Below are 19366 nucleotides of genomic sequence, written 5' to 3' on the forward strand. Positions count from 1 at the left end.
CCCTTCCACCCCTGGAAACCTCTATCCTACCTTATGTCTCTATAAATTTGCCTATTCTGCATATCCTATTGTATATAGGTGGAATCATACAATATTTGTCCATTTATATCCGCCTTACTTCACATAGCACAATGTTTTCAAGATTCATCCATCTTGTGGCATACCTCAGAACTTCATTCCTTTTTAAGGCCAAGTAATTCCATTGCCTGTTTATACCAAATTCTGTTTATTCCTTCACCTATTGATGAATATCTGGGTTGTTGAGCAGCCACTTTTAAACCAACATATGAACTCCCTAAACTGACAGGAAAGGCGCACTGTTTGCCACTGTATTTTGTCACAGCCTGCCTTGTGTTATCTGAGGAGATGAGTGTGGAAGGAGCTGTCAGGGTTTACTAGCTGAAGCCTGTATGGAGGCAAGCCAATTACTGCAAATCGGCACATGAAGTCGTTTTTTAAAAAGCTACTTCACCCACGTAAGGCAAGCTTTCTTTAATGAATTAGGAAAATGGTCTGATGAGGACATTATTGATGATGTACAATCAAATTAGAGGAAATATATAGATCTTTACTACAAGAATTATGGGTATTTTGCCATATTTCAAACATTGCTTGTTTCACAGATATATTTTGGAGCCTAATCAATTTTAGTAGGAACTAAAAATCAAGCTCGATTCAAAAGGATTAATAAACTTTTGAATTACGACTACCAGAAACAAATACACTGTATTTGCATATATGAGGGGGGCTCAAAAAACCCAGAATTATCTTCTGGAGGATGGGCCCCTTGTAGTGCCGGCTTCCCCGACTAGGCAAATGTTCTAAGAACCCATCTGCATCAGCGTACCAGCTGGCGTTGTTGTAAGAGGCTGTATTCTACCTCAGTGAATTTTTTTTTTGGACTCTTTCAGTGTTTTTGCCCATTTCATAATGGGTGATTTATCCTATCCATGTCATCCTGAGTGTTCAGTTTTTGACAAAAACGGCATGACCCCCATGCCCCACCCTCCTTGTTCACTGGGTCCCCCAAGTGACTTTTTTTTCTTTATTTCTCTGGATGAAAAAAGTCCTCAAGGGGAAACGCTTTGCTGATGTGAAAGAGGAGAAACAAAAAATGGCAAAAGTGCACTAACAGGCATAAAAATAGTTGGTTTCAAAAACTTTGGAGCAGTGGAAAAAAACATCTGAATAGGTGTATTGCATCAAATGGAGAGAACTTTGAAGTTCACTGAAGTTTAAACATGTAAAAATAAATACACAATTTTTTTACAATTAAATTCTGGGTTGTTTGGGTACCTCCCTTATGCAGTAACTCTCTTCACAATCCTTCACCAGACAATGCTGGTGAAATAACTGTTGAGTGGTGGCTATATAGGCAATTCACTGCACTATTCTTTCTACTGTTGTTATGCTTGAAATTTACCATAATTTTTTAAAGAGTAAAACTATTTACATGGCCTTGGGTAATACACCAAGTTCACCTTGATTGGAAAACAATAGAATGTGGGGTTTTGTTTGTTTGATTTTGTTTTGAAAAATAGTATATTGCCACAATCTTCCTACTGTGACACAGAACTTTGCTAAAATTCTGGCTTGTTATCCAAGTCTTTTTCTTTTCTGTGTCAGGGGTTGGTATAATACAGAAGAAAGCTGCCCAACCCCCTCCCCCACCCCACCCCTGCCCCAAGCCTTGACAGGTGTGTTCCGAGCTGACTTGCTCTCTTGAACTAGGAGCTGAAATCTAACCTATTTCCAAAACATCATGGGCAACGAGTCCCAAATAAACTACCTTGGTTAGTTTGTGAGCCTAGCAAGCCTTTGCAAATGTATACATGAACCAAATCAACACTACACAGCTCTTAAAAATAGAATTTGGGGCCATCCATTACACATCACTTTAAAGCACACTTACCTTTTAAATGCCAAACAGCTTGAAAGGTTGGCAGGTCTGAAGTCTAAGGTTCATCATCCCAGGGCAGGAAGAGTAAAATGTTTTTGAGTAATTTTTTTTCCTGTCAAGTCCTCACCTAGTCAGTACCTTAAATTATACTCTAGTACAGGCAAGATGAAAGTGCTAATTTTAAGGACATAACAACAATGCAATTAATATTGTGAGTGACTCCAGCTTCTGCTGATATTTAGAGCTCTTTGAAGGATGTGGTACAATAGATGGGAATGATGGATGTAGAAAATGTCAGCTTTTTATCCAGTGATTATGTGGGTTTAAAATTGGTTGTCTTAATAATTGCTGAATAGCCAGGAGACCCAAAGTGTGCCTTTGGCAGTCTTGGGCCGAAAATGTGGACTGGTATTTTAAGTGGGAGACTATGCAAAAACCAAGGCAGATGCGAGACATAGGGCCTCATTTTTTGGAAGAATTTAACACCCATGCAGTGAGGACATGGAGTTAGGAAAATAGTAAGTAATTAGCCCTTTGTATCACATGGAGGACTCGCTTTATGTGAAACAATAAAGCTAGGGCTTAGGCTTTATGTTAAAGAAAAGGGGTGCGGCCTTCAAATTAATCTGCAGGTAGAGAAATGAGTTCTGAAAGGATGAAAACATTCCATTTGAAATAGATACACACGTGTGGTTGCCTTTGAGTCCATATAAAATTATGGCAAGGTTTTCCTTAGGGCCATGCTAACACTCTAGATTTCAAGTGCTAGAAACCCAACCTGTACTAGCCCTAGGTGCAAAATAGTTGGCAAGTTCTGAAACACAGAAAAGGCACAGGTGGAACTGAGTTGAGGACAACTCAACCAGGACTGGACTCTATTAGATTCTTAATCTCTCTCTGTCTCTCTCTCTCTCATCTTTGTTTTTTTTGGGGGGGAGGTGGTAGAATATACATAACAAAATTCACCATTTTAAGCATACCATTCAGTGGCATTAAGTACATGTATGTTCAATTACAGCATCTAACCACTTCCAGTTCTTTTTCATCACCTCAAACAGACAACTTGTATCCATTAACAATAATTTCCCATTTTTCCTCTCCCCTAATTGCTATTATATTTTCTGTCTTTACAAATTTCCCTGTTCTAGAAGAGTCATAAAATCTTTTGTGTCTGGCTTAATGTTTCAAGGTTCACCTATGTGGTAGCATATCTCAGGACTTCATTCCTTTTTATGGATGAATAATATTCTATTCTGTGTGTATACAACATTTGTTTTACCCACTTATCTGCTGGTGGACATTTGGGTTGTTTGCATCTTTTGGTTATTGTGAATAGTGCTGCTGTGAGCATTGGTGCACAAGTATCTCTTTGAGTTCCTACTTTCAATTCTTTTGGGTATACATCTAGGAGTAGAATTGCTAGATCATATGGTTATTCTGTTTTGCTTCCTGAGGGATTCTTTCTCTTTCACATTTACTTCATTCTCTCAGAATAACATCTCTACATGGTTAAAAAACATGGCTTCCAGCAGGACCAGAGTGGAGAGAACTATTTTCTCCTAACTTAGGTCCAAACACCTGGGAAAGGAAACCTAAGTGGCTAACTTAGCTCCTACACCCTTATCTGACACATTTAGTGTTGAAGAGCAGGGGCTTGGGGCGGGGGAGTATGGAGGTGGTTTACTGGGCATTCTGATGATTGGGCCAGCTAGAGGCTGGTTCCCACCCCTAAGCAGGGGAAGCAGGGTCATGTAAGAAAGTGACAGTTCTCATTTGGGACATGTATCTAAGTCTGGGAGGAGTGTACCACCCATCTCAAAAAAAGAGGGGAGGGGCAGCCTGGGCATGGGTATTGGAGAAGAACTTGTGAGCTAAGAAATCCCAAATCTGGATATCAGAATACTGTGTTTTGCCATGTATAATGCACACTTTTTTGCCCAAATTTTTGAGGGAAAAATAAGGATGTGCATTATACATGGGTATAATAATGAGTATAATAATCCCGTGTCTAATGCACACGAAATGGGAGTGTGTGCATGATACACAGCAAAATATTGTACTTTTGTTGCTATGCTTTGTAGTCAATAGCCAGTCAAGGGTAAGTACACACACACACACACACACACACAGAGGAACCTGTCTGAATGAGACAACTTAAGACATTTGATATAAGAGTAAATCTCTTTGAGAAGTGTTTAACATGTACAGTGTCATTTTTCAGGGAAAAAAATACCTGTGAAAATCACTTCATATAGATAGTTCAAGTTTGCATTTTAAAAATCTATACTTCCAATATGAGTTTACTTTCTATCTTTAGTGTCATCACTGAGAGCAGCAAAGAATAAAAGCTATTTGCCTTGACTTTTACCTTCTGTTTCATTTCTACTCTTAGCTGTATCATGGATTTAAATTATGTCAACTAGATGGAAAGTGCCTGCAAATATTCATCGAGAATTGTGTTACTAGCAATTTCTTACTGTTACTGGGTTTAGGACACAAAGCCAGGAGTTGGTATGACTTATTCAGTGGTTAAATCAAATTTAGTAAACAGTTGACCTGATTTCAGGATTGATGAGCTTTATTAGCTTTTTAAATTTCTATTTTATATGTATACATGCAGCAAAAGTGCTATCTTCTCTAAGTCCAATAATATATCTATTTCTTATTTATTCTCTAGCATCTTATTTAAAGAATCATTATTTTCTCTCATGATTACATTATTACACTATTTCCTAAAGTTCAATTTCTTATTCATTCTCCATCTTGCATTTCCCATTTTAAGCATTCAGTTTCAGTCTTTCATTTCATCATCATCCATTTCTTCTCTTCTTTCCTCTCACAGATCATACCCTCTGTGTCTTAGTTAGCTCTACATAATTAACAAGCATAATAGTCAAAAGAATGTCTTGACTACGTGTATTTATTGCAGGTAACTTTTTTACTTTTAAAAGATAATAAAGTACAAAAGGAAAGCAGGGACCCAAATTGATAATGACCCATTTATTTCCTCATAAAAACAATACTTATCCAGTTATAAATGGATTTCTAGAATTAAATCAACATTTTATATATTACTGTCTCTTTCTCTTCCTCCATCTCTAAGTCTCTCCCTTCCTCCCCCATCTATCTTTCTCCCTGCCTCTCTCCCAAATACAAACATGTAAATTTTCTAGAAAAAAGAAAGTTAATCTTTAAAAAGTTATTTTCTAAGTCTGTTCACTGGAAAGAAGCAGATACCAAAGGAAGGGTTGATTGAACTTGTCTTTCCTCTTTGGTGTTTCATGCTTTGGTTCCCTGCATTTGGCTAGAAAACCACAAACTGCTGCTTCCACCAGACTCCCCCCCTCAATCCCCTGACAGAATTCAGAAGCAGCTTTTGGAGAAAGGTACACAGGGAAAGAAAAGAAAGTTACAAAGAGGTATACAAAGGAAAAAGAAAAAGACTCTCAGAATTTTCAAGTACTTACGGTAACGTTCTGTTCTCAGTATCAAGAGATTACAGTGTATATATTTTCAAATAATTCTTTGAATGTTAGTAATGAATCCCCATTGCTTCTCTTTCCCTCTCTCCTCTTATCAGTCACCTTTTTCTCCCTTGGTTAACCTCATTGACCTTTTAACCTCCTTCTCCCAAACAAATAATAATAATAAATAATAATAAATTTTAATGTACATTCTAAGTTGGCATCACGACCTCTATTTTTCAATTATGATATATTGCTCATCATCCCTTTTCCTTTTTTTCACATTTAAGCATGCTTTACTCTTTTATTGTATTTTTTCCAATTACCATTTATCCCCATTACACCCTTACCCCTGCAATCAGCACACTGTTGCCCCATTCATGAGTCCTTTTTCCTTTCTGCTCAATCCCTCCACCCCCGACCTCCCCCTACCCTTAGCTGTCATCCTGCTCTCTATCTATGAGTCTCTATTTTGCTTGTTAGTTCAGTTTGTTCGTTAGATTCCACATATGAGTGAAATCACATGGTGTTTGTCTCTCTGACTTGCTTATTTCACTTGCATATTGTTCTCTAGGCCCATCCATACTGTCTCAAAGGGTAAAATTTTCTTTTTCTTTTTTTTTTCAATCCAGAAGGTCACATTGAACTTTCTGATGGCTTTGCCTGTCCTGTGTTGAGGACACAAATGGTTCCTGTCGCACAGTGCACTGAAAGTTCTTATAACCTTAGGCCCATCCTCATCAAGAAGAATCTCCTGTGCAAAACTAGGAAAGTACTTGCCCAAATGCCAGTTCTTTAGACATGTGATGGAAGCTATGGACTTCAGACTTTTCTTGAGAATTTAATGTCAGGCCTTTAATATTTGTAATGGACCCCATTTCCTACCCTTTTAATTATATGTTTCTTTCCTTTAAGACTTCTCATTGTTCAAGATAAAAAGCTAAAGCCAGACACATCATACTAATAAGGTTCTGGCCAATGTGATTTAATGAGAAGCTTCCCACAACACTTAAGTGCTAATCATTTACTGTATTCTGTCATGAGTGCTTTTAAAAATATTACAGGAAACCCAGATTTGTGATTTCCAGTACTCCCACTCATATCATTCCTTCTGGGCTCCCAGACATTCACTTCCAGAGAAAGTGTTGACCTTTGTACAGTGGCATGGTCTTTTTTTTTTCCTCAGAATTTCTTAGAAAAGTGTTCTCTGTAGCTAGGCCTAGAGAGAGAACAAGGGCATTCCACGCCCCCCAACCTGCCAAATCCGGGTTTGGGAAGATGGAAACTCTAGTAGCAATGCCCCCCAACCTGCCCCTTCCCAGCTAGTTGGGAAGATGGAAACTCTAGTAGCAACGTATCCACAGGCTTGGAAGGGTAATAAGGAGAACTGTCTATAGGATTTTCAGGAACCAGGGCAAAATGAAAAGGTGGAGCCCCTTGCTCAATAATTTTTAAGAATTTTAAGATGGCGATAGCATAGGATTAAAACTAGCATGGAGCCCTTTCACACACGCCGGTGGCGATACAGTGACTTTAGAGTCATGTACCTACATAGCAAGCCTTTGTGGTGGGGAACTCTAAGGGAGAATGGGAGCGTCATGCTCTATGTCTCTTTCTGGTTCTCTAGACTAGACACAACTCATTTGTGCAGGATTAATGAGCAGCCACAATCTCCTACTCATTAGGATATCAAAATATATTCTCCTAATATGTGAGGCATGTTTAGTCTTGCTAATTCATTTCAATGTCTGCTTTCCTCTGTCCTTACCATAGCCAGTACGGAAATTTCCCTTTTGTTCCAGTCTATTGACATCAATTTACTTTTACTGGATTTCTTTTTTCTTATGGCATATTGTTCTTTTCTGAGAAATAACATAATTTCACACAGGGAATGCATGGAATACATGTGGAATGTCTATTACAAACAAGGCTTTTGGATGTGAATACATATAAAATACAGCCCTTGCCCTCAGGAGCTTCCCATTTGAGGAAACAAGGCAAAAATAAATGCAGACTTAAGTAAACATCACTTTAAAAATCCCCATAGAAGACAACTCTGTGTCATTTAGATGTAGTGATGTTGCATTGACTTTGTCCAATTCTGTTTTAATTCTCAGTGTCTTAGTCCTTTGTACTCAAGTTAGGTAATAAGTAATTTAGGGAACACTCATTACATTCATTCAGGAACTTCACCTGCCCTATCATAGCACTGAGCGAGGTGGTCTCGTGGAGCAGGGCCACTTGATTTGAAACCTAAAGATCTTGTTTAGTCCATCTCACCAATTAATGGAGTTTAGGACACATCTTTTTCCATCCTCTTCAAGCCTTAGTTTCCTTATCTGCTAAGGTAAGTTTAGTAACACTTTCCTGGCTAAGTGAGCAACATTTATTATGAGTATCAAATATGAGGTCTGCCCAGAAAAAATCCAACTATTGTTAATATAATGAGAATGGTTTGCATGACATTGATGTAACCTGGCAGCCAAGGAGAGTGGACTGGAATGCACATGTGTGAATAATGACAACTTCACTGTACTAGTCAATGGGGGCAGTAGATGCCATTGAGTGAGCATGTGTACTGTGTGGCTCTCACATTCAAAATGACTGAGTAAGTAAAGCAATGAATATGTATCAAATTTTGCATTAAGCTTAAACAGTCTTCAGTGGAAACTATTTGGATGATTCAGAAGATGCAGCTATGGGCAACTGGTGACTGGCAGCTTCATCATGACAGCACGTCCACTCACGCATCACATCCTGTGCAGAGTTTTTTGGGGAAACCTCAAATCACCCAGGTAATTCAGTGCCCCCCGCCCCTGCTACAGCCTGGATTTGGCACCCTGTGACTTATGGCTTTTCCCAGTGCTGAAATCACCTTTGTAACAGAAGAGATTTCAGACCATCGATGAGATTCAGGAAAATATGATGGAGCAGCTCATAGCGATTGGGAGAACTGCGTGAGGTCCAAAGGTGCCTGCTTTGAAGGGAACTGAGGCATCATTGTCCTATGTACAATGTTTCTTGTATCTTGTACCTTCTTCAATAAATGTCTCTGTTTTTCATAGTACATGCCTGGAAACTTCCTGGACAGACCTCATATAATTAACTCAGTCCACGTTTAGGAGTTTACTGTTTCCAAGTAATAAGATCTGAGATGCAGACATTCCCAGGCAGAGTCTCTAAGTCCCAAGGACCTTATAATCTATAAAAGAATTGAGACAAATACACAAAAATCTATAAAAGAAGTAGGAAATACTAAATCCCAAGAGAGAGTTCAGTCTGGTTAACAAATTCAGAGCAAGGACGTCAGCATAGGAGACAAGGCTTGGAGTGGAGCATCGTGTGGACTTTGTCAAAAAGATGGGGGTGGTCAAAGAAACGCAGTCTGAGGACTGGAAAGACTATCATCAGGGATATGGGAGAGCCTACAGCATTGGAGGAACTCAAAAGAAGATAGTTGTGACCAGAACTGAAGGATTGTGAAGGGAAGAGAAAGAATGAGGTCACAGAGGGCCGTGACCATCTGACTGCGAAGCGAGGAGTGTCTCAGCATACAGTGTAGGGCCTTTGGAAGACTTTAGAGAGAAAGAGCAGATCAAGTGAGATGTTGTATGTGAAAGCAGTGTTCAAGCATCTGAGGTTACAGCATCGGAGGCATTGAGTTGCGTGATTACGTGTCCTCCCATGATATCGACGTACAAGTTAGCAGTACCCCCTGATATTCCCTGAGGTAGTACCTACTCCTGCCAAAGAGTGTGTAGCATTTAATGCTGCCTTCCAAGGGATTTGAAAAAAATCAATGTCGCTTGTTATTTCAATGACTAGAACAATGGAAAATAACCCATGTGCGCAAAAGTCTTATGAATGTCAGGACTCTGAGCAATTTGAAATAACGTTTTCTCCTCCATCTTTGACAATATCATTATAAAATTATCAGTGAGAACATAGTAACTAGTAATAAAAATATAATAAGAACAACAGCTATCTTCTCCCGTGCACTTGCTATTTGCCAGGAACTGTGTAATTGCCATAATTACATTATTAGATTTTGTCCCTACAAAACTCCTCTCATATAAAATTTATATTCTCTTTACAGGTAAGGAAAGTGATATTTAGAGATATTAAGTACCTTAAGCAAGAACACACAGCTGTAAGGCGTTGGTGCTGAGTTTCCACCCTGAAGTGTTTCATAATCTAGAGTCAGGCCTCTTAACCTTGTTTGTTTTAATTTTTATTCCATTTCCTATCGTTTCTACAATGAACATATGTTATTCATTCACGGATTTAAATAATGCACTCATTTTTTTTAAAAAAATCACCTTTAAAAAACAAGATTTGCCACCAGTCTGATTGTGGTTACACATTTTAGGCTTAAATTTTGTCAAGGTGGAAGGATCTTTTCATCCTTGTCATGCCTGCCAAGACCACATTTTAAATCAACCCTAAAGAAACACTCCTAAGCTGTTTTACTGCTGTGTGGCTCTGACTTCAGGTCTAAAGAGAAACAGTAAATAAAATTTTTGATTTTAGCTTTTATGGAAATGTCAGTCTGTGATGATGGCGAGAGGCACCGGCCTGCCGGTCAGGCACCATGCTGTCCGCACCTGAGTGTAGAGGGTGTGGGAGGGACATCCCCCTGCCTCTCCCTCTCAGCGTAGTTTACATTTGTCAGGTCTTCCTGCACCTTTCATGGCCTTGAGGCCTCAGGAGAAGAAGGAGGGGGAAGAACAGCCAACACAGAGAAAGAAGCCTTCCTCACTGGGAGTCAGGAATGATGGATATGGTTGCAACTTCAGGGATGGCCTCACCCAGTTATTGCCCTTACAGATAAGTAGAGTGACTTGAGGAAGGTCTCCCAGGGAGTTAATGAGACTTTCAACAAGATGTTCTTTTTAAATTGCAACATTCAGGAATATATACAACAAACTTAGACACATGCACATGCAAGGCTAGGGACAGAAAAGAGAAGGATTCAAGAGTTAAGAAAAGTATCTTAATAGTGTTTGAAATGAACCGAGAACTATTTGACATTTTATTCAGTTTGTGTTTGTTTTATAGAATTCAGTTGCTTTTTTTTTTTTTAATTGTTAAAGCCTTCGATTTCCAGGCATATGCCAAGGCTAGTGGGGCATATTCAACTAGGATGCAAGATGTTTTTAACTCCTAAACTTTAAATTTAAAAACTTCTTTAAATCACCTGAATGTGCTTATTTGCTCCTTCTCAGAGTCAATGTCTTCCTTTGCACATCTGTCTCATTTGGTGGGCAAGTTGTCTTCAGGATCTTCCTCCTCACCAACTCAGTGATTGTCATTTGAGTCTGTTAGTCATGTGTCCTCGGGTGAATAGTGGGTGGCAATTAGCAGGCTCTCTTCAAGGTACCTCCTGATGCAGGTGGCCTCCTTGTCACTTCATTAGGAAAATGGCTAGATAACAATCATCATCTCCCTGTGATCTGCCTTTCTGAACTTAGGATTGGCATCTAATTTCTAATTACGTTCATTAAAAGTTGTGTTGTCAGCTTACCTGGGAGAAGCAGCACTCTCCTTAGGCATGTGATTTGTCTCTATAACATTCATTACAATCTCATTTCAGTTGGAGAAAGTAGCAACTTTTGTAATGGGCATAAAGGGAAAACAGATGCCCACATCTGTAGGTAGCAGCTGTTGGAAAAGAGAAAATAAAGTATGGCAGCAACCAACAAACAGAATGCATGAAGCCTGAAAATATGATACATTAGAGCTCAAACTGTTCCTAACTTATTGTTGGCATTATTTGACCCTAGAAAATGATTGACAACTAGACATTAATAATTTTCAAATTCATATGGAAAATATTTTTCTGAAATTAAAGCTTTAAGTGTCTGTAATTCTTTGATTTGGACAAGCAAGAATTAAAGTAAAATGAGTTATTCACACTGTTATCAGGAATAGCATAGAGAGCGTCTAGAATGATATGGTCAGAGCCACTCACTACTTAGACTAGAGTCTCTTTTACCCCATCCATTCATACTCAAGGGTCACAGAGATCCCCTGAATCCGGGTCCTAGAGAGATGTGTGAGGGGAGAGGATTGATCGGCCCCATCCCTCCTTTCAACTTACTTCTTCCTCTGAGGATTTAAAGCAGAGACTTAAAAAGTCTGGAGCATCCCCACCAATCCTTAGTTAACTCCTATAGGACTTTGTATTTCCATGTTTAGATGATTACTTGGTAATTTGGTATTTAAAGAAATACAGATATCCGTCTGTTGACTGGACCTTGAAAAATGACTAAAGAGTTAGCCATGTGGTTTTGTGGTCATGTACAAAATTGACTAATTTTTATAATTTTCTCCTACTTAATTCCAGAACTTGGTTCATTGTGTTCTTTATTTTGCTTGTTGGTGGTTGATGAGAATACAAGTTGACTTCATTCTATGTGTTAGATAAGCAATTTCCAACTGGTACATCACAAGAGGCACACTAGCGTGCCACCAGAATTTTTAAAACGTGCAATACCTGACTATTCAGGGGCATGAAACTCTTTTCTCTTAGATTGTCATATTTAAAAATGACAACAGTCAACACAAGAGCTGTGTGGTATGAAGGAATCAAAATTATACCTATTTTTGTCCTGGCTGGGTGGCCCGATTGGTCGGAATGTCATCCTACACACCAACAGGCTGCAGGTTGGATTCCAAGTGGAGGTGTGTTCAGGAGGCATCAGTGTCTCCCTCCCTCCCTCGCTCTCTCCCCCTTTCCCTCTTTCTCTCTCTAAAATCACTAAACATATTTTTAGGCGGGGACTAAAAGAAATTATACCATTTTTTGGTAAGATCGGGCAAAAATATGTATTTGTTGGTGTGCCACAAAATTTTAGTAATTAGTTTATGTGTACCATGAAAAAGGTTGAAAATCACTGTGTCAGTTAGCATCTTAAAAATTCTGTATATTAAATCATATTTCTAATTTATGACATTAGAATTCTGAGTTCACTTCTCAAAAAGGAAAATGATAACCCAAATGACTTAAAATCCCAAAGTTAAAGAAACTTTCAGCTTTTGTGTAATCTACAAGTATGTAACTCAAAAAGGTAATAAATAGGCATAAATCTTTATTATAATTGCATATTCATTTAAAGCTGCAGAAACACCAAAATACTAATTATAGTACATATATGCTTCCCATTTGGAGATAGGATATACCCCTGAACTTGAGAAGTCAGGTCTTTGTGTAGAAATAATACAAGATTTTCTAGGAAAGAAAATACCATAAATTAGTCCATGAAGTTAGGAAGGAATATGTATTTCAAAGCCCATTTGTGTACTGTGGTTCTCATTCAATTTTTATGGCTAACAAGATAATGCAATTTAAACAGGAACAAAATATTTCACTTTCTTCGATCACCTATATATCTCTGGGTATTTCTGATTCAATCAGTGTACCTGTGAAAGCAGGCCACAGCAAAGCCTGCCAGTTTCTAGGACAAAATTCAAGTTGTTATTGTTTTCTTCCTTCATTACAAATATTTTTGATGCCTCCATTAAGTGACCTTAAGAGTTTTTCTACATATTCCGCTTCACTTAGGGTGTATTTCTTTTTATGATGACAGAGATAACTTGAACATCTATAACTCTACAGAGAAACCAGTTTCCTAAACTGAAAGTTACCAAGACAGTGTTAATCGCTACTTATACATTCATCTGTAGCACTCAAATGAAATTGTCATTAAATTTTAAATCAAAACAAGGAGAACGTTAGACACACTCTTATTACAATATTTGTATTATTCATAATTGTGCCCCTGTCCCTGGATAGATTTCTTGATGGGAGGGATCACATCATAGACATTTCTATACCTTTAGTTTCCTAATTGGACTCTAGAAGATTATTTGTGTAGCAGTAGGAAAAAAGAACTTAAATTAGACAATTTTACAAACACATAATGTTCACACATATGGCTTAATTTCAAACTTTAGTGGAACATTTCCCCCATATTCCAGCCACGTTACTCTTACTACTGTGGTTATAATATCACCGATTCTTCTTTGCAGAGGAAATTTTCATGTTAAATTTTTAAGAGAATGGAAAGTGACAGGTAGGAAAAATATGCCTTCTCTGATTGTTACAATTTATACAGTTGACCCTTGAACAACAAGGGTCTGAAACTGTGAGTTCACTTATCCAGGGGTGGGCGCAAGTAGGTTTACAGCTGTTTGTATGGAAAATAAGTACAATAATTAATAAGTAATGTTACAACAATACACACTTTTGCATACTCACAACCATAAGCCTACGTTGCCCACCCTGTATGTGCTTTTTTTTTAGTACTGTAAATGTATTTTCTCTTCCTTATGATTTTCTTATTAACATTTTTTCTCTAGCTTACTTCAGTGTAAAAATATAGTAAGAATACCTATAACATGGAAACCACGTGCTAATCAACAGCTTATGTTATTAGTAAGGCTTCTGGTCAACAGTAGGCTATTGGAAGTTAAGTTTTGAAAGAGTCAAAAATTATACGTGGATTTTGACGGTGTGGTGGTGGGGGCGGGGGAGATTGGTGCTCTGAATCCCACGTCGTTGAACAGTTAACTGTGTATAAAAGCCTTGTAGGAGCTTTATACGAATGGGGTTGTCGCCGGGCTACTGGCAAGCCCCCCACCGCGCAGCACTTTCTCCCAGCCCGTCTTCATGTAGTGTTGGGGGCGGGAGGGTGAGGGGACAGCCGGCCGCTGTGAGGCCTGATTTAGCAGATTTCACTCTGGGATGAAAACGCTATTTCCTCAACTCAGGATCCGTCTGGCTGTGTCTTTTTGCAAGACTGTGGCTGCCTCTGCTGTCTGTCCAGTACCTTTACAAACCTGAAAAGGCACTTTGAAATGCAAGCGCTTTCTATCAATGCTACCTCCTAATAATTATATAGTCCTCTTATGTAGGATTTAAGAATCATTGGACAGTCCACCAACAGAATTTAAAGAAGCAACTTAGTTTTTAACTTTACCAACTTCTCTTCATTTTAGTTTCTCTGAAACTTACCTGCTATTGGTATTCCTCATGATGTGCATGCCTTACCTCAGAGCTTGCTTGTGCTGAATAATACATGAGTCTGGCAAGACAAATTAGAAATATACTAAAAAAGAATAGCACTAATCACAGAGAATTTTAAATCTTAAAATACAGAAGAATTTTATGTAAGGATTGGGTAAGACCAAGAAAACCTTTATGTGGCTTAGTAAATTGTTTGTATTGTATTGTGTTTGTATTGTATTGTATTGTGTTTGTGTTGTATATTCTTAGCTATGATTTTGTATAGACAACCCTCTTAGGATTTTTACTTTTCCTTATATGCAGGTTTGGAATTAATGAAGGGATCACTTCACCCCATATAAACCAATTATCTGGACTCTGACAATTCTCTCTCTCATTAAGACGGATGAAATCAGTTTCAAAATACTTGTCCAATTCTTTCATGTGGGCCCAGGATGCATAGGAAAGTCTCCTGCTAACTTGCCCCTGCAGAGGGCTCATGTCCTGGTCACTTGTCACTATTTCTGCTCATTAGCCACTTGTTTGAGCTGTCATAGAAGTTTTGCCATATCTTTTTTGTTTTTTCTCTTTGCCGTTAAGGTGTTTTGCAGAAACCGTGCAAAAGGAATAACCGTTTTCTGTCGGGAGGGCTAAATATTCAGGTGGCCTTATTTCTAGCAAAACTATACCCAGAGGCAACTATTCTTGGAGTTCAAGGCAGTTGAAAAATTAGAAAATGATTTAATTTTCCTCTCTCTATTTTTTTATATGCTATTTTCCTTTTTGGGAGATGGGCTGTCTTAGGGGAAAAGAGCCACTGTCTTCTGAATCCATTTGATCCTTGGAAAAAATAGTAAAAGTTGAGTTAAGAGCAATGCCTCCCCTCCCAACTCCCCATCTCATGTTACCCCATTGCAGGGCCTTACAAACTTCCAAAATGAAGAAAAAACCAAACAAATCCAAGACATCCTCATCTTGCCAGATTAGGGAAGGGTTCCTCCAAAGAAATAGACCACCTCCAAACTATAAGAGCCTGAAGTTAAATAGGTTCTAACAGGGAAGTTCTTGTTTTTACTAGAACTTGGAGGAGTGACTGACTGACGGGATTATGGAGGCCTGATGCAGTTGCTTGCATGGTATCATTTCAGTTTGAGGAGTACAGGAAAAGGACAGTTACTTAGCGTGTGTGTGTCATCTGAGATGCAGGGCTGCTCCATCTACTCATTGACCAAACACTGGGAGCCCCACCAATCTATTGTGTTCAACAGCAGAGGCAGATGGTGGTGTGGAAGGGGCATGCGTGTGGGAGCCAGATGCACCTCAGTTCATATCCCAGCTCTCATTGGCTGTGTAACCTTGGACAAGTTACTTAACTTCGGCAAGTTTCACTTTCTCTGTCTTTAAAATCAGGATCACTTCAACGTCATACACAGGCAGGGGGATCTTTGTTAGTTCCCAGGGGCCCTAACATTGGAAGGCTTTACGGAGCTCCCCATTTGTGTGGGAATACTTATACAAGTAATCAGACATTTATGTGTTTTGAAGACTATGGAAAATGATTAGGAGTTCACAGCGGTGATTTTTAGAGACCATGAAAGAATAGCTTATCTGACTGAGTTTTTTGTTGTTGTTGACACTACAATGAGGTCTCACATTTTTTGGTGCCCATATCTGGAACAATACAGGCAGGAGCCTGACAGCAGACTCTCTGAGACTCTCCTCAAATCCTCACAGAAAAGACAACCCAAAAGAGAACAAGAAACTACATCAGTGGCAGGTGGAATATGTGAGAGAAAATGAATCTTTAACCAGCCTCCTCTTGTGGTCAAGACTTTCTGAAGAAAAGTCTAAGCAGGTGTCCATATTTTAGTATTAACTAGGGCCTTTGGTCCCAAAACACAGCAGGGTCAAAGATATCTTCAGAGCAATATCTACTTGTGGGAAAACCTAGAGAAAGAGTGACCCTTTGGCAGCTGCCTAAAATCCTTCAGGGAATAAGGAATGACTGGAAGTAGGAAGTGAAGAGGAGAGGAAAGACAGTAAGAGGGGCAGAGGTGATCTGGCCTAAACAAGGAAACAAAAAAGGCTAAAAGGAGATTTTACTTGCCCTGATTCATGTGAAGGAATAGTGCAGGGACTGACCATTAGACCATTTGTGGGTCAAGGCAGTAGGCTGGAAATTGGAGATTAGATTTATGATCACAGATGTGGGTTCTGACCAACTCTGTGACCATAAGCATGTGAATCAAAATTGTTAGATTCAGTTGTGTTGTTCTGAAAATTTTGAATTTGTGGTGGATGATCTCTGAGTTTCCTTATAGCTCAGGCATCCTAGGTTCAGCCCCTGCCCTTGTGATGTTACTAACGTCCCAGGGACTACACATGTAAAATAATTTAGCACCAATCCAGGCTGAGCAAATAACAACATGAAACAATGACACAGCACATAGCATTCAGCGTAGGAATGGTAAGAACCAGCCGTAAGGAAACAGGAGTCCAAAAACGTGTAATGCGTTGCTCTGAACATATTTAAGATACTCTTCTGCATGACTCACTCAGCGGACATTCACTGAGTGCCCACTATGCTCCAAGCCCTACACAGGGCCTGGGGATAAAGAGAGAAATAGCACAAGCTCTCTCCAAAGGGGTTACCAGTCTATGGGAATCTGGCAGTCATGGGGTAAGTATGATAAGTTATGCGGCCGTGTGATAGTCATGGGGCAGCGTGATAAGCACAAGGAGGGGTATGCAGGGCATGCTCTGAGAGCACAGAGAGAGTAGACTGATCCCAAAACAGAGGGACGAGAGCCTTCGAAGACTTCCCATATGAAGTGACTGGTCAGCTGAGGGTTAAAGGGTGACAAAGAATTAGACACCCTGTGCTTCAGAGAGAGCAACGGAGCTTTACACCAGATGTCCTGTCAGGGAGGGCGGACATCAACCGCGGGGGCAGATGTCCTCAGAGGAAGCGGCTCTCGAGCAGCTACTCCGGTTCCCTGAGCAGACTTAAACCCCAGAAATGTCCCCTTCCTCTGGCAACAGCCTTCCCTTTCAACAAAAGTTTTAGACCAAAGATGATCATTTCAAACACTTTGTGGCAGTTACGGTTTTGGTTGCCAAAAATAAAAAGCAACTCAGGCCAACTTAAAGGAAACAAAGCATGCTTTAGAATATTGGGCAGCTCATAGAATCTATCAAGAGACGTGAGAAGTCCTGGAAAAGAATAGGAACCAAGGGAATCAAGGCATGGCCAAGTTCATCCAACAGAAAGAGTCTCCTTTGAATACGACTCTAGTACCATGTACCATCCCCACAGGGCCCTTGTGCCCACACCCTGCACTCTCTTGCCCCTGGATGCTTGCATTCAATGCCAGATGCTTAGTTCAGCCACATCAGTGTGAGTAATCTCCATCCTTCTATTAATGCCTTGGCCAAGTTCCTATGCCTGTGCCATGATGGCCATAGAGTTTGTGGGGAAACATCTGCCTGATGTGATTTGCCCTGTTTTTTTATCTGTTTCCAGATACTGGAGACACACATAAACACACCCCCCTGCCACACACACACACACTCTCTCTCTCACACACACACACATACACATGCGCACGTGTGCAAAACCTTGTCTCCTGCCTGGCTTACAGAAATGTTTTGAACATTTGAAATAAAAAGCACTAAATATACTGAAGCAAAGAGTTATGTAAGTATCAAGTAAGTGATTAACTTTAGTCAGTAAAAATTATAAATCATCTCATTTATGCTCCTTGCAACAAGGAACAGTTGTCAATTTCTCTGAAGTTATCTAAATCAGCTACATTTTGAAGTGAGGCTGACTGTCATTACAATATATTATGCTAAACCTCTCCTTCAAAAGGAATATTTGCATATTTAAATTTAAGTGAAGTCTGAATAGACCTATTATATCAGTGTCCAAAATGATAGCAGCATTATTATTATATAATGTCTTCTACTGTTTATAGATATTATGCTAAGCATTTTGAATAACATTTGGAAGATTACTTCAGTTTTTATGAAGTATCTGGAAATAACCATTAGCATAAAAATATTGTATTCATTTATCTCTAGCATTTATATAAATGTGGTGTTCTACTAACTTGGTGCTTTTTGCTGTCAAGTTACGAGACCTGAGATCCATTACTATTAAGGCTAGGTCAGCTGTTACAGCCAACGAAGAAAATCCAGTGGCTTGAAATGCTAAGGGAAAACTTCCTATTCACATCACAGTCCAACACAGCCTACCAGGGATATCTTCTCCACATATCTTCCCTCTCCAGGGAAGAGAGATGCCATGTGAGATGTCCAGAGACATAGGGTACTCCTGTGTAGTAGCTCAGATTTATGCAAGGGCCTCAGAGCCCTCCACTGCATGCTCTGCTTCCCCCCAGAAGACAGGAAGAGAGAGAATGGAAAGGAATACAGTGGCAATTTTAAACATTCACGTTTATTTATTTAATCTTGAAAGCAAACACAAGGTTTCTGGATCAGAGATCAGACTTCTTATTGTTTACAGCAATAACTGAGCTGGTTCTTCTTGTTCCATGTGACCCTGGAGAGCTGCAGTGAGGAAAGACAGCCTGCAAATGAAAAAGGGACTTGTCTTTTGCCACAGAAGAGAATTATGAAACGGGAGCTTATACAGGAGCTAGACATCTGTGCATGCTGCCCTGCCTCCCCCCTCCCATCCCCCGCATTAAGAGAGGGAGAGACATTTATCTTTCCAATGTAAACAAATCTCTGTCTCTGTAAAGGATTGGTTGCTATTCAGAAGGTAAGGCTTCTTTCTCTAGGAAGGAAGTTTCACTCGAACTCCCAGTCCCTAGGTCAGAGCTCAGTCACATGGCTCTCCCTAACACCAAGAAAGCGTGGAAAACAGAGTCTTCCTGGGTTCCCAAGGGGAAAATTCTATCACATTCAGTAAATACACAGAAATTATGCACGTTTGTGAGGAACTACTAGTAGGAAGCATGGTGCTTGCCA

Source organism: Pteronotus mesoamericanus, unplaced genomic scaffold (genome assembly GCF_021234165.1).
Source record: "Pteronotus mesoamericanus isolate MK-2021 breed Mesoamerican mustached bat unplaced genomic scaffold, CSHL_Meso_final scaffold_85, whole genome shotgun sequence".
Taxonomy (NCBI): Eukaryota; Metazoa; Chordata; class Mammalia; order Chiroptera; family Mormoopidae; genus Pteronotus; species Pteronotus mesoamericanus.